A 16,922-nucleotide genomic window follows, 5' to 3' on the forward strand; every position below is an offset into this window, starting at 1 on the left:
AAGGGGGTACCCAAATATACTACATCAGACATAAGTAAGGCATATTACAACAGATACCACTGAAATCTGGAGGATCATGATGGAATGTTTTTAAAATATTATATGTCCACAGATTGGATAATGTGGAAAGTTCTAAGCATAAGGCCTACCAAAGTGGAACCAAGAGATTGTAAGAAGCCTAAATATATCAATAAGAAGCAATGATGTTGAGGAAGTAATAAAAGCAGATAGACTCACCACCCAATTTCCCAGATTTTAAAAGAAGTACTAATACCAATTATCTTAAAACTATTCCACAAAGAGGAAAGGAAGGAATTCTTCCAAACTCTATGAATCCAGTATTACCCTCTCAGCAAATGTGAGGGACTGTGTGCACATAAAAACATGCACATACTATAAACCAATATTCTCGAGGAACACAGAGACCAGTATTCTCAATATAATACTTACATATCCAATTTTACATGACATTAAAAAAGTCTTGTACCATGAACAAGTTGACTTCATTTCAGGGACATAAGTTTGGTTAACCTTGGCAAATCAATAAACGTAATACACCACATAAATTGAATCAAAGGTGAAAATCCTAGATTATCTCAGTGATGCAGTAAAAACCTTCAATAAAATTCTGCATAAATTCATGATAAAAACCCTATAAAACCTAGTTATAGAAGGGTTATACCTTAACATAATAAGTGCTATCTACAACAAACCCATCTCCAATATTGTTGTGGATGAGGAAAAACTGAAAGCACATCCTCACTATGGAATAAACCTAGCTGTCCTTCAGCAGATGAATGAATAAAGACAGTGTGGCATATATACACTATTACTAAGCCATAAAGAATGACATTTTGGCATTTGCCAGTAAATGGATGGAACTGGAGAATATCATTCTCAATTATAGAAGCCCCAAATGTCAAAGCTTGAATATTTTCTCTGATATGCAGAAGTTGATACAAAATAAAGAGGTGGGGAGATAAATAAAACCAAGAAATAAAGGGGGGGAAAGGGAGAAGAAGGAATTCATTACAACAGAGGAAAGATCAGTGGAGTAGAAGAAGGAGATTGAGGAGGAATAAGGGACGTGAAAAGGGAAAAACTGTGAAATGAATCTACTGTCTTGCCTAGACATCACGGAGTAAATATCTGGGAAAGATTTCTGAGTTCTTTATTTTACATGCAGGAAAATGAAGGTGCATGAAAAGAGCTGGCTTCAAAGCCTTTTTGCCCATTGCAGTGAGTGGATATCCCTTTAAATCTCAAAAGCCCTCTTTCTGTAAGTCTTTTGGTGACTGCCCAAAGGATGACCGTCTCTCTCAGTGAACATCCTGGGACTTTTTGAAAGTTCCCATTGCCCATAAGACCTGCCCTGCAATATCAACTCTTGGAGGCCTTTACATCAAAATATTTGACAGGAATACCTCAATTCAGGAAGAGAACATTTTCTGGAATTAAAGAGAATATTAGGGACAATGAAGCTTTGAGGAATCACTGAGTGGGGTAGGGGTTTTGATGTTTAGCTGTTATCCTAGTGGAAAAGATCACTAGGTTAGGAGAGACAAAATGGTTGGTTTTATGATGTGTGGATCATAAAAACTCACAAATTTTCTCTGTGCTGAGTTGGCATGTCCTATACTCTGTCTAATTAACACTTGAATGATCTTTAGAAGTTGCCTGGCTGTTCTAGAGGACAGTTGGGCTTCATGTTACCTTTGGGCAACCTCCACTCCTAGAACACTTATTCCATGAGAAGGTTTTTTAAGTTTCAGAAATCATTATCATTTTTGATGCTGTGGCAAGAAAATTCTCCCATCAATCATTCTATAAGCTGAGAGAATTATATATTTTTCAATAGAAATGGCACCTCTATCTTGAGGTCCAGATTTTATTTACATATAGAGCAATAAGTTCTTACTAGAGTTAAATAATTTTAATTATTACTGTTTTCTCTTATAGTGTTAGACCAGGACGCAAGAAAAGACCACTGACTCCAATTAAAATCAAATTAAAGCAAGCTTATTATTTCGACCGGCCGGGCTGCCCTTCACTCTCAAAACGGAGGGAACAAGTGTGGCATATATACACTATTACTAAGCCATAAAGAATGACAAGACAGCCCCGAGGCTTCTTTGTGGCCCAGTTTTATAGCCCAAAAGGTTACACAAAGGGGGGGTTACAGATAACAACACTCTGAAGAGCATAACACAAGTTTACATTTTTGCTGGCTCTGGCATCAGAATTTATGGAGATCTTAGAGACTCAGAGAGGGTCGTTATCTGGCCAGGGAGGGCCAGAATTTATGAGGCGTCACTAAGGTTTAGGAAAGGGTTGTTATCTGGTCAGGGAAAACCGGACCTGGGTGAGTTCAGGGCACGGGCAGGCATTCCAATCAGCTTTACAACATCAACTAATGGCCAGGCCATACAGACATCCTGATATTTTTACAGAAAACGGAAATGAATCCTTCATAACTTGTGACAAGCTGGCTTCTAATCTAATGAGAGAACCAGGCTAGGTATATCAATAGGTCTGCAATAATTTCCTTACTCTCATTGATTATCTTCCAGGAAATCATCACATTTTATTCAAAAATATTGATTATGTGAAAATTTATTTTTTGGAGAAAGTAAAAAAAAAAAAACCAAGAAGAATCCCTGGATGTTTATGATCCTCATTGACTGTTTTCTGATAAAAATGTCCCAGGTAAAATGTTGCCATCAGCCTAGTCTTTTGATTCCTTGATCATGTTCACTTACAAGCTGTAACTTTGCTAGGGATGTTACATGGTCAGGACAACAGTGATTGTCAAGCACTCTGATAACCTAGAGGAGCATGACTATCCACGAGCATCATGGAAAACATGCAATTATTAAATAATTAGAATATGCTGACCCTATTCTTTAGATAAAAATCTATATGAGGAGAAAGAGAATACACAGCTAGGTGTTTTAGAGAGTTAATAAATACATAAATTGTCAGTTAGACTGACTCAAAGAAAGAAGAGATGACACAAATTAATAATTAAACAAAAGCAAGGACATGGCTGCTGAAGAGACAATTTCCAATCAAGTTACAACATATAAAATACCATGCCATGCCATGAGTATGGAGTTCATCACTGCACAGTGCTGCAGTCTGGCTGGGCACAAATAACCGAGCCGCCACGAAGCATTTGTTGGTTCAAAACAGCAACTCTTTATTGATGAACTCCACCAGCACTCCACACATGCTCCCCGGGAACTCCCTCCCCTTCCACTGGGCTCCGCATGCGCCTCTGGGAACCCCACGAACTCCAAAGTAGCGGGTGCCTGAGGCAGCAAGAGCTGCCCTATTGCCGGACAGTAAAGTTCATATATACATTTGAATACATAGCTTAACATAACCATCATCATCTCAATGGCTCACTGGTGTCACCTCTCAACCACTCCCTTCTGGCAAAATGCCCTGAGTCATCCCGACTTGGCTGTGGCCCTCAACAGCACAGGGTTTGGGATATTGGAAAGGAGCAGCTTACCCTAGGTGCACCCTAGGTGCATCACCTGCAAGTCCTGGGGATTGAAATAGACCTTGACAAGTGCAGCATGAACAGCAGAGTGAATTGCAGATAGGTTGAGTCTTGTAGATGGTGGTATGTGATGGGAAAGAGTAGGTGGAGAGATGAGAGAAGCCTTGTTGGATGTATCTTTAAATGAAGTCACACATATACAGAGTTAGAGATGGTGTCTGTTGAAAGGTTATTTATTCCCATTGTCTTTCCTTGCAACCCTTGTCAAATATCAGTTGGCTCTAAATGTGAGGCTTTGTGTGTGGACTTTCATGCTCCTCCAATGTCTTCCAACAGAGACTGGCAAGTGCTATATGCCACCTCTAGGAGTTCTGCCTCTATGACCAACCTTCCCACCCTAATAACCTTCACCATCCTGAGGGTGGAGACATCAGAAAACAACAGACAACTCACCTACTGGATAAGAAGGTAAGTAGGAATGTTTCTGAACTCCAACAGAAACAATCTTTTAATTTTCCTCTGACATTTTCTTTCTCTCTCTTTTCCTATCCTCACACTCACAACATTTGGGAAACCAAGTACTTTTCATGCATTAGGCTAATGAGAACTGGTATGTCTGAATAGTGTTGCTGCTGTTCACCTGTGACAAGTCCTTACTTCTCCCATGCTGTAGTATAACACTGTAAGGGTCCGGCGAAGTGTGGGAGAAAGAGACCACCAAGAGACCACTCATGCAATTGGCAGAAGGGGATTTATTGATTCAGCATGCTGAGGCTCCCTGCCCACTCAGGAAAGGAGAGCAGCCCAGAGCCCAGAGCAGGGGTTGAACAATGCTTAAGTACACTTTTTGGGGAGGGCGGGGGCTTTGCATACATCATAGTCTCCTTTATCAAATCACCATACACCGCGGGAAAATCAAACAACAATTCTTAGACTTGATTAGTACATTCATTGGCGGGAACAGGGCTGGCTGGAGTGATAGGTCATTCCTAAGGAGGGGGTTACATTTAAACTGATTGTTCGGGCCCTGAATGTCTACATGACAAGCAGCACAGGGTCTTGAATGCTTACTTGAGGAGTTACACAGATCCCAGGCCATAAATCAACTAAATTCTCAGTAGGGCCTTGTCTTAACTGCCTCAGGAATTTAACCCATGCTTTGTAGTTTAGAAGCAGGTTTACAATGCCTGGTCCTTTACATTTCAACTCAGGCTTTGCAGCTTAGAAACTTTACCCTTTCAACACCAGAGAAGCACACTGAGGCAAGTTTAGAGTGGAAAGTAGAAGCTTTATTAAAGGACAGCAGAAAAGACTTCTCCCTGAAGGAAGAAGGGGATCCAAGAGGTAGAATCCATGGAAGAGGGAGGCTTCCCTCTTTTATAGCTAAGGTCTTCTTTCAGCTTTCCCGCATTCCTGTGGGCTCCTGTCTTTTGATCTGTTACCTTGCAGTGATAGAATGTAGGTGGAAAGGCCCAAAGGTTGAGGGACAGATGGGCCAAAGGAGTAATCTGGGCAGGAAGGACTTTTGGATTAGCATCTCCATGTTTGCTGGGAGCTGCTTCATTAACATGTCCTTGGGATGGGCTCTGGGCCTTGGGGACATTCTCAATTCCCAATTCCCTGGACTCCATTCTCAACATGGCCTTCATTTTGGATTTTACTTGATATTAGACCCAATTTACCTAACTATACTAACTACCTATCTTTAAATCTGGCTTCAATAGTATATTACACTTGTATTGTATATTATTTTTTTTACTTTTACATTTCTTCTTAATTATAATTATTATGTTTTTTTTTGTATTCTATTGTTTTCCCATTTACTTATCTCCCCAAAATATTTTTCTATTTTCTCCTGTTACTAACCAACTTCTAACTTCTTTTGATTTCTCCTTCACACTTCCTAAGATATAATCGCTCTATATCCTCACCTTTTACCTCCTTAACATCTCATCCTACAACCTCCCCCACTCTCTCTTTGTCTACCATAAGAAACTTTAGACACTTTTGCAAAACCTACTGCTTATATTGTAGATAATAACTGAACCCCGCATTTCTGTCTTTTGTGACAAAACCATAAATGTCTTAATAGGAGCTATTTGACTTAAGATTGTATATGGTTTGTATTGGGATCTGTTAGTATTGATCTCTCCCTTAAAAAAGAGGTATTGTAACCCTGCAGAGACACCATAAGTCTATAGGGTAAAAATTATAACACCTGAGATCCTCACCTCTAGAAGGGAAGACATACAAACAATATGAGAAAACAAGGGAAGAAAGTGCCCCAAACAAATCAAGATACTAAATTATTAGAATCCTTGGTCAGCATAGCAGAAGAAATGTCAGAGAAGAAGTTCAGGATGAACATAATTACAATGTTCTATGAATGAAAGGATGATATAAGAAAGCAAACATAGGCAGCAAAAGATCATTTTGGTAAAGAGCTACATAAGCAAATACAGGAAGCAAAAGAATACTTCAATAAGGAGCGGGAGGTTCTGAAAACAAAACAAAACAGAAATCTTTGAGATGAAGGAAATAATGAACCAAATTAAAAACTGAATAGAAAGCATTATCAACAGATTAGATCACTTAGAAGACAGCACCTCAGACAATGGAGACAAAATATATAATCTTGAAAATAAAGTTTACCACACAGTGAAGATGGTAAGAAACCATGATCAGACTATCCAAGAATTATGGGGTAGCATGAAAAGACCACATTTAAGAATTTTTGGGATAGAGAAAGTCATAAAGATACAAACCAAAGGAAAGAACAATCTATTCAATGAAATAATATCAGAAAAATTTCTTAACCTGAAGAAGGAATTAATTGAAAATCAAATACAAGAGGCTTACAGAACACCAAATGTATCAAATCACAACAGATCTACACCAAGCCACATTATAATGAAAATGCCTAACACACAGAATAAGGAGAGAATTTTAAAGCTACAAGAGAAGGGAATCAGATTACATATAGGGGGAAACCAATTAGAATCTCTTCAAATTTCTCAACCCAGACCCTCAAAGCTAGAAGAATCTGGAATAACATGTACCATACTCTGAAAGAAAATGGATGCCATCCAAGAATCTTAAATGCATTAAAATTAAGGTTCAGATTTGATGATTAAATAAAAACTTTCATGATTAAAAAAAAAGTTAAAAGAATTTGCAATGAGAAAGCCTGCACTATGGAACATCCTTGGCAAAATGTTCCATGAGGGGGAAATAAAAAACAGCAATGAAAATTATCAAAGGGAGGTATTACACAAAATCAACCTCTGGCTGGGATAAAGAGACTACTCTTATTTTCTATATTGGTCTATGTACTGTAATTCTTGGGCACTGCCACCCTTTACTGCTCCCTCTCAATTGCCACAGTCGTAGCCTTGGTTTTCACTGGAAGATTAACAGCAACTGCTCCAGCCAGTTGACATTAGGTTAAAAAGCTTGTATTAGCAGTCTCTCACCTCCTTTTAACAATATACATTGTTATCATTGGTTGCTTTAAATCTGGCTTCTCTTTGTGGACTTAAGCCTCTTATCTTGTGACCCACGTCTTTATATGACTTTATCTTATCCATTTCTCCTACCATGAAACTATCTCAGGAACCTACAGACTGGATAAAAGGGTCATTCACATCCCTGTCTAGACCTTCAAACTCCAGGAAATTATTTAAAATATGATTTTCAACATTGGGGGAAATTCAAGATTCTCATAAGTATTATTGTTTTTATGTGAAGGGTCTGCCTTTTCCTGCCTTGCCTATAAGAACTGCCTTGGTTATAAGATCTATTTCTAGTTTCTTAGAGGCTCTGATTAAAAGAAAAACAGCCACCTATGTTTTAATGTTATGGAAATATAACCCATTAAGTCAGCATGATACTTTTTAACCCCTAAAGGATCCAAGTATCAAAGGGGGAAATACAGTAGAGATTCTCTCAGAACACACAAAAAAAGATAACACAATGTCATCAGTGTCAATGTGAACCTTCCACAACTCAGTTGTAACATTGTTTGCCTTTAAACGACAACAACAAAACTAAGGAGAACTAAGAAACAGCTCATTTGGATGAGATTCCCTCAGGGGCTCAACAACTCTCCTACACTCTTCCTTGGAGCCTTACCCACTGACTTGACTGGGTTTCCAGGACAGAAACTAAATTTTGTCTTGTTACAATATGTTGGTCACCTTCTGCTGACCAGTTCAACATAGGCTCAATGCCTCTGAGGAACAAAGGCCCTCCTTTCTCTGTTAACCGAAGCAAGATATGAAGTATTGGGGAAAAAAAGGACACAAATCTGTCAGAAACAAGTTAAAAACTCAGATTTTAACATTATGTGGGGATGCCAAATGCTGTGTACTAAATCAGTAACAACAAAAAAGTGCAGTTTGTACTATCCCTACCCCCACCACTCACTGAAAAGTCTGAGAGTTCCTAGGAGCAACAGGGTTCTACATGGATTCCTGGATTCTTGGGCTTGCCAAAACCCTGAATAAGGCCTTAAATGGAGAGGAAAAAAATCACCCTTTCAGTGCGGACCAAACCAGGAGGTAGCCTTTTGACAATGAAGCCTAAACTCTCTGAGGCCCCAGCCCTGAGACTTCCTGATGTAATCAGAGAGTTCAACCTCTTTATTCATGAAAAGAATGAAATAACCTTGGGAGTCCTAAGCCAAGAGTTTGGACCTAGGCAAAGGCCAATGACATATTTATCTAAACAAATTAACTCAGTCACGGCTGGATGGCCACCCTGCCTCAGAGCACTGGCAGCTACCACTCTGTTGTCAAGGGAAGCTGACACTAGGACAAAACCTCAATGTTAAAGTCCCTCACTCAGTTGTAACCTTGGATAACAGAGGTCACCATTGGCTCACAAATGTATGAATGACTCAATATCAAGTGTCGCTATGTGAAAATCCACAGGTAAAACTCTTAAACCCAGCTACCTTCCTCCCAGGCAATGCAGGCCCCCATGACCATAACTGTTTAGAAGTACTAGGTAGAATATTTTCCAGCAGACCAGACTTGGTCCTATACACTGATGGAAGTAATTTTATGAGAATGCCCGATTATGCCATCATATTCAACTCCAAAATAGTGGAAACAGAGGCACTTCTCCAAGGACAGTCAGCACAAAGAGCAGAATTTTGGACATTAATTAGGACACTGGAACTCAGCCAAGACCAGCAAGCCAACATCTATATTGACCCACAGTATCATTTTACTACTCTATATGTCCGTGGAAATTTATAAAAGGAAAGAGGACTCCTTACTGAAGAAGAAAAAAGTATCAAGAACCAAGCCGAAATTTTGGAACTTCTAGAAGTAGTATGGGAGCCAAAGGAGGTGGAATTGTCCCCTATTAGGTCACCAAAAGGGAGATGACCCAGTGACAAAAGGAAAGCATCATGTTGATACTGCCACCAAACGGGCTGCCTGAAAAAATTAAAAATATTGCTAGCCCAGAAATGCTCACTTTTCTCAGGTACTCTCCTGAGGAAGAAAAATGGATAAAAAAAGGTGTGGGGAGGAAACCAAGGCCACAACAGGATGGTGGTTCATAAGGGACCATCAAGTGTATATTCCCGAACAACTAGCTTACAGACTGATCCACCAACGACGCCACCTGACCCATGCTGGGAGCTATCCATGAAATGTGCATGGACTAAAGTGATGTTGAAACTATTAGACATGAAAGCCTGGTATTGGGAAATCCCAGTGGGAACCTCGCTGATTTGAGAATGTGGCATCCTGTCTAACTCCTGCTAAGGTTCTAGCATAGCCCCAGAGATGGGAAAGACACCTTGGAGCCATATAACCTCCCAGAGATGGGTATGGCTTGCCAAATGCCAATCAACCTGTTTACTGCAAGACTCCTTGCAGTAAATGGAAGAAGCAACCAAGAAGAAGCAAGCACTGAACTAACTCCTCCTACTGAAACCTTACCCTGCCTTTGATGTACTCCCACATAAAGAATTGGAGCCTTTTTTTCAGCTGTTCATTTCCAGCTCCTATCAGGACTGGAAGACCCATCAGGCACTCCTCTTTGAATCTTATTTCTGGCTCTGTCTTTATTTCTTACTGATTATTTTATACTTTTTATTTCCAAGGTGGCTTACACCTCCTGAGCAGGAACCTACCCTATCCAGGTGCTAGTCATCTCTTGTAAACCCACGTGGAAAAAGCTGCCTCGAGGACCTTACTAGGCTGGTTCTACCTTACTGCTTGTCTCCCTGCACTCTGTTCCTCTGTCTCTTAGCATTATACGACCTGCTTACAAAACAATGCTCACCATGGATCTAATAAATTGGCAGAAACACAGAAAGCACTGTGGACTGTTCCTATTTGAAGATATAGAAATGAACTTCACCGAAGCACCCTAAACCAAGGATATAAATACTTAACAGTTTTTGTCTGCAGTTTCTTGGGATAGGTGGAAGCATTCCATCCTGAACTAAAAAGACAAAAGAGATAACTAAGGTTCTCCTGAGGGTGTTATTCCCAGATATGGAATTCCTATAACCATAGGGTCAGACAATGGACCAGCATTTGTGGCTGAGAGAGTACAACAGGTGACAAGGGCTTTAAAAATTCAGTGGATACTACATGCTGCCCACCACCCTCTTAAAAATGAGATGCTTGCTCCAGGCAAACATAGGATTTTTGCCATTTATAATCCTGTATGGGTGACCACCCCGACTGGTCAGCTTAAGGGGAAACACCAGATAATTAAGAGACTTAGATTTACATAAAAAGCTACAAAGATAGGGGATCATCATCTCAAAAACATATAAGTGTGTCACCTGGGGACCAATTATGGATAAGAGACTTAAAAAGAAGCCCTTAAAACCAATGTGAAAGGGGACCCACACTGTACTCTTAACCACCTCTACTGCTCTCAAAGGAACAGAAATGGACACTTTGATCCACCACTCCAGAGCCAAACCTGCTGGCCCAACTGAGTATCAGGGAAATGGAGAACAGCCCTTTAATCCAGAAACATTCCTGTGTCTGATGCTACAGAGAAGGAGACAGTGATCTCAAAGCCTTGCTGTGACCACACCAGAAGCTAGTCTGTCAACCTATGGCTGAAGACCAAGGAGTTAACTGCCTGGTAAAAATAAAAATGAATGATTTGATTCTCTACAAATATTTTCTTACTGTTTACATACTGCCTTCCTTTGTCTCAGTATATATACTTATTGCTATTGCTTGTTGTTATTAATCTGGTCCCTCACAGCCCTGCCAGATTCTTCCTCTTCATGTGACCTATGTATCTGAGAAACTGGATTAGACCAAGGAGTTGCAGAAAATTTAAGTAACTATTATTTACAAAGAGATGACACAGGGAAAGTTATAGAAATAAGATCACAGATCATATGGTAAGAGTGGTCCATGTGCCTGTACAGAATTGGAAAAAAATCTGGGTATGGATTCTATGACCCACATATACAACCTCTTCAGAGGATGATTCACTTGGATAAGAGGGATCAAGACAATAATTGGGGTGATTATGGTTATATTTGCTGGATGTCTAATTATTCCTCGATTTCTGCCCCTCCTAATCAACATTATAAGAAGTCTTATAAAAATAGTTGTCAAAAAAGAGAGAGTCTTTCATCTATTGCTCATGAGAAGATACCAGCAAGTGGTAAAAATGATGTCTCTGAAAGCTGCATATGCATCCTGAGTGTTAAAAGGGGGCAAATGAAGCAGCACCTCCTTCCTAAGATGTTTCCTTTTTATCTCTGTTAATAGCTGCAACGTGCTAGTTTCGGCTTCTGTAATCATCTCGCTCAGTAACTATGGTAGGTATCAGAGCAGCCTGGGGAAAGGGGGAAACATCAAGGGTACTTGCATGAAAAAGTCTTAAACCCTGGGAGTCTGTACTGTATATAAAAGGTACTGAGAACAAAGGGCTATGCTCAGTCTTTGTAAAAGACTCCACTGAGCCGCACCAGTGCTGAATGAACCTTGCTTTTCTACATCTCCATGTGCCACTTGTCTCTCTCCAGTGCTATGATTTCCATACTTTTCCATAACACAGGGAAATAGGAGCATGAAGAGAGGGTCTACAGAATGGGAGAAAATTCTTTGCCAGATATTCCTCTGAAAGGAAATTAATATCCAGAATATATAAAAAACTAAAAAATATTTTTTAAAAAATATTTTGAGAGAGAGAGAGAGAGAGAATTTTTAATATTTATTTTTTTAATTTTTGGCAGACACAACATCTTTGTTTGTATGTGGTGTTGAGGATTGAACCCAGGCCGCACAATTGTCCTAAAACTATTCCTTAAAGAGAAGTGGAAGGAATGCTTCCAAACTCATTCTATAATTCTATTATTATTCTCTCATCAAATGTGATAGCTTGTGTGCACATAAACACAAGCACACTTTGTATAAAAATGCACAAAGTGTAAACCAATATCCTTGAGGAACATAGAGACTAGTGTCCTCATTACAATACTTATACGTTCAATTCAACATTATATTAAAAAATCATGTACCATGATCATGTTGACTTCATTCCAGGGACATATGTTTTGCTAACCTTGGCAAATCGATAAATGTAATACACCACATAAATTGAATCAAGGGTAAAAATCTCAGGATTATTTCAGTGATGCAGTAAATTCCATCAATAAAATCCTGCATACAGGGGCTGGGGTTATGGCTTAATGGTGGAGTGCTTGCCTCATAAGGGTGCACCACTGGGTTCAATTCTCAGCACCACATACAGATAAATGAATAAAAAAAGATCTATCACCAACTAGAAAATATATATTTTTTTAAAAATTCTGCATACATTCATGACAAAAACCTAAATACAGAAGGATAACAGTGACTTGGATCATGGACTTTGACTGCCTCTGGGCTATAGCTACACTGCTCTAGGAAATTTCTGTGCGATGAAGCAGGACAAGTTTGCCCAGTTGCTATGGTGATGCCTTGCCTGAGGAAGTTCTTTGCAAGGCATGGGACTATGAGTCTTGACTCTAAGTTCAGACACCAGCTGCCAGAGATAAATAATCATAAGCATAGCAAGATAATTATAATTGATTGTGAGTGCTTTGACCTTTAAGCCTGCCTTCTTTGAGGAAACGTTTCCACAGAGAGCCTTTTGATGATAAAACCTATATAATAAACGTGTTGAGCTAGGTACGGGTCATTGGTTCTCCATCATAGTATGGTGTCCCATGTGTTTCTAGATTTCTCTCTAAGTGTCTGTTTGTCTTTCTTCGTCTCCCATTGCCCTTTGCCAAACTCTAAGTTTCAGCCATGCAGGTCATGGCAGTTGGCTCCTGAACAGGACACAGGGGGAACTTTAAGGATTAGGTGAGGGGACACTCTTGAGGAATCACATCAGATAAAGAAAGGTAAGGATTGCAAGTATATATCCAGACCTACAGGTTCCAAAGGGAGGAACCTTTGTATACAAATGCTTAAAGTAATGTTTAAATCTCAAGGAATTAAAAACAAAGAAGAAAAAGGGGTATTATATACAATGAACTTTTATTCAGTCATAAAGAAAACTGGAATTATGTCATTTGAAGGAAAGTGGATGGAACTAGAGATCATTATGTGAAGCAGAATAAGTCAAAGTCAGAAATTTAAAAGTTGTATGTTTTCTTTCACATGTGGAAGCAAGAGAAGAAAAGGAAAGAAAGATTTGTGCAGATCCCAGAGACTCAAAATTATGATATTGGTGTAAGAGTAGACAATTGATGTACAGAACAGAGGGCTTAACATATAAAAATAAAATCAACTGAGGTTTGACAAAAACAAACAAACAAAAAACAAAAGAAAACAAAACAATAAACCCAAAGGCAATTTAATGAAGAAGGACAGGTTTTTTTTTTCAATAAGGGTGGCTGGGACAACTGGACATTCACATATAAAAGGGTGAATCTAGATGGAGACCTTACAGCCACCAGGAAGGATAAGTCACCATAGATGGATGGTAAATCTACACATAAGGCACAAAACTATAAAATGTGGAGAAAATCGAGATGCCCTTGTTCAGAAAATAGCTTTTAAAACACAACAGAAACACTGTCCATAAAAGGAGGAACTGTTTAATTACTTTTAATTAATGAACACTTCTATTTTGCAAAAATATAACCAAAGAAATGAGAAGACAAAACATCCATTAGAAGTAACATTTGTAAATGACATCTCTGAGAAAGGACCATTATTCTAAATATACAAAGAACTCTTTAAATGGAATATTATGGGATTGAACAACCCAAGTAGAATTGGGCAAAACATCTGAAGGGATATCTGAACGAAGATGACATTCAAAGGCAAATAAGCATGTGAAAAAATGCTTAACAATCATACACCAACCCCTGATGCAAACTGAAAACAAGATGAGATTCCACATAGAATGGCTAAAACCAAACCACTGATCAAACTAAAAAGTTGGCAAGCATATGGTTTAATGGGGACTATTAGTCACTGTTGGTGTGTTTTAGTTAACTTTTGTGTCACTGTGACCAAAATAGCTGACATGAACAAATTGGAAGAGGGAAAGTTCATTTGGGGCTCACAATTTTGGATGTCCCAGTCCAAAGATGGCTGACTGCATTACTTTGAGTCTTGTCAAGGCAGCACATGTTGGGGGAAGGGTCCAGTGGAGGAAAGTTGCTCAGCTCATGATTCCAGGGCACATCACCAGTGACCCACCTCCTCCAGCCATGGTGATGAGACTTTGAAAGACATTTTAGTAGTCACATCTACCATGTGATCCAGCACTTGTGCTCTCTGTAATTATCCAAATGAATTGAAGACTTGGGTTCTCACAACAATCTGCAAATGTGTATATATAGCATTTTGATTCATCACTGACAAAAACCAGAAGTCAGCAAGAAGTCCTTCAATAGATTGAGGTACAAAGAAATGGTGGTAAATCTACAATACAATCTTATTTGTGTTAAAGGGAAATAAATTCTGAAAGCAAGAAAAAACCCATGAAGGATTCTTTGCATATTAATAATTGAAAGAATCCAAACAAAAAAGGCTGCATATTGTAGGATTCCCAATATGTAACATTCTGGAAAATGCAACATTAGGGTAAGACTGAAATGACCATTTGTTGCCAAGAGCTTGTAGGATAGGAAGGGATGAATAGGCAGAGCAAAGAGGACATTTAGGACAGTGAATGTAATCTGCATGACAGTACACTAGTGGTTACAGGTTAGTGTACATTAGTCAAAACCCACAGAATGTGCAGGACAAAGAGTCAACCCTAAATAGTCTATGATCTGTGAGTGTCCATGTTGGTTTGACTGTATCTAATGAACCACCCTCCTGAGGCTCACTAATTGTGGGAGGAGCTGTGAGTGGATGTGAGCAGGGTGTGCCTAGGAACTTTACATTTAAGTTTGCTGTTACTAAACTTCTTTTTTATTAAATTTATTTATTTTTATTTATTTTTTATTTTTTGTTCAAAACATTACAAAGCTCTTGACATATCATATTTCATACATTAGAATCAAGTGGGTTATGAACTCCAATTTTTACCCCAAATACAGATTGCAGAATCGCATCGGTTACACATCCACAACTTTTACATACTGCCATATAAGTGACTGTTGTATTCTGCTACTTTTCCTATCTTCTACTATCCCCCTTCTCCTCCCCTCCCATCTTCTCTCTCTACCCCATCTACTAAAAGATTGACTAGCTTCACTTAGCATAATCTGCTCTAATGCCATCCATTTCCCTCCAAATTCTATGATTTTGTCATTTTTTAATGCAGAGTAATACTCCATAGTGTATAAATGCCACATTTTTTTTATCCATTCATCTATTGAAGGGCATCTGGGTTGATTCCACAGTCTAGCAATTGTGAATTGTGCTGCTATGAACATCGATGCAGCAGTATCCCTGTAGTGTGCTCTTTAAAGGTCTTCAGGGAATAGACTGAGAAGGGCAATAGCTGGGTCAAATGGTGGTTCCATTCCCAGCTTTCCCAGGAATCTCCATACTGCTTTCCAAATTGGCCGCACCCGTTTGCAGTCCCATCAGCAATGTACAAGAGTATCCTTTTCCCCACATCCTCGCCAGCACTTGTTGTTTGACTTCACAATGGCTGCCAATCTTACTGGAGTGAGATGGTATCTTAGGGTGGTTTTGATTTGCATTTCCCTGACTGCTAGAGATGGTGAGCATTTTTTCATGTACTTGTTGATTGATTGTATGTCCTCCTGTGTGAAGTGTTTGTTCATGTCCTTGGCCCATTTGTTGATTGGGTTATTTGTTATCTTATTGTCTAATTTTCTGAGTTCTTTGTATACTCTGGATATTAGGGCTCTATCTGAAGTGTGAGGAGTAAAGATTTGTTCCCATGATGTAGGCTCCCTATTTACCTCTCTTATTGCTTCTCTTGCTGAGAAAAAACTTTTCAGTTTAAGAAAGTCCCATTTGTTGATTCTTGTTATTAACTCTTGTGCTATGGGTGTCCTATTAAGGAATTTGGAGCCTGACCCCACAATATGTAGATTGGAGCCAACTTTTCCTTCTATCAGACGCAGAGTCTCTGATTTGATATCTAGCTCCTTGATCCACTTTGAGTTAACTTTTGTGCATGGGAGAGGAGGGGATTCAGTTTCATTTTGTTCCATATGGATTTCCAGTTTTCCCAACACCATTTGTTGAAGATGCTATCCTTCCTCCATTGCATGCTTTTAGCCCCTTTATCAAATATAAGATAGTTGTAGCTTTGTGGATTAGTCTCTGTGTCCTCTATTCTGTACCATTGGTCCACCCGCCTGTTTTGGGAGGAGCTGTGAGTGGATGTGAGCAGGGTGTGCCTAGGAACTTTACATTTAGGTTTGCTGTAACTAAACTTCTTTAGAAGTTAAATTTTGTTAATTAAAAAGAACGACATTCTAATCCACAATTCTGGCAAAGTTGAGGTTTGTATACTATGAATCTTGAGGGCTTCCTGCTGATACCCTCCTGAGTATTTGGACTGGGATGAGAATTCTGTGCCATGGGAAGTAGGAAATCACTGACTGGGGAGCTGGAAAACCAGGATTCTGAGAGAAGATCTTGCACTGCTGCATTAGTGCCACTTCATCTCACTTGGTCACTGATTGTTCCTCATTGCTTAAAAGTAAAGTTCACACACTTGATCTCAGAAAACTCGTGTATCTTTTAATTATTTTGTATTCTTTCATCTATCAAAGGAAAGGGCCAGACAGTATTGTCAGGCCAACAGAGAAGAAGGGGTGATCAGGGACTCACATCTCTTAGGAATAAAGTGATTCCTGGGACAAAAGCAACTGAGGTGATTTTTACCCAAAATAAGTCAATCAGATTCTTTTCAGAGTTCAGAGCTCTTCGAGTCAAGCAACAGACTACTACTTGCTTTGCCTTGCAGGTAGTCATGCCCTGCC

The sequence above is a fragment of the Urocitellus parryii genome, chromosome 5 (assembly GCF_045843805.1).
Source record: "Urocitellus parryii isolate mUroPar1 chromosome 5, mUroPar1.hap1, whole genome shotgun sequence".
NCBI lineage: Eukaryota > Metazoa > Chordata > Mammalia > Rodentia > Sciuridae > Urocitellus > Urocitellus parryii.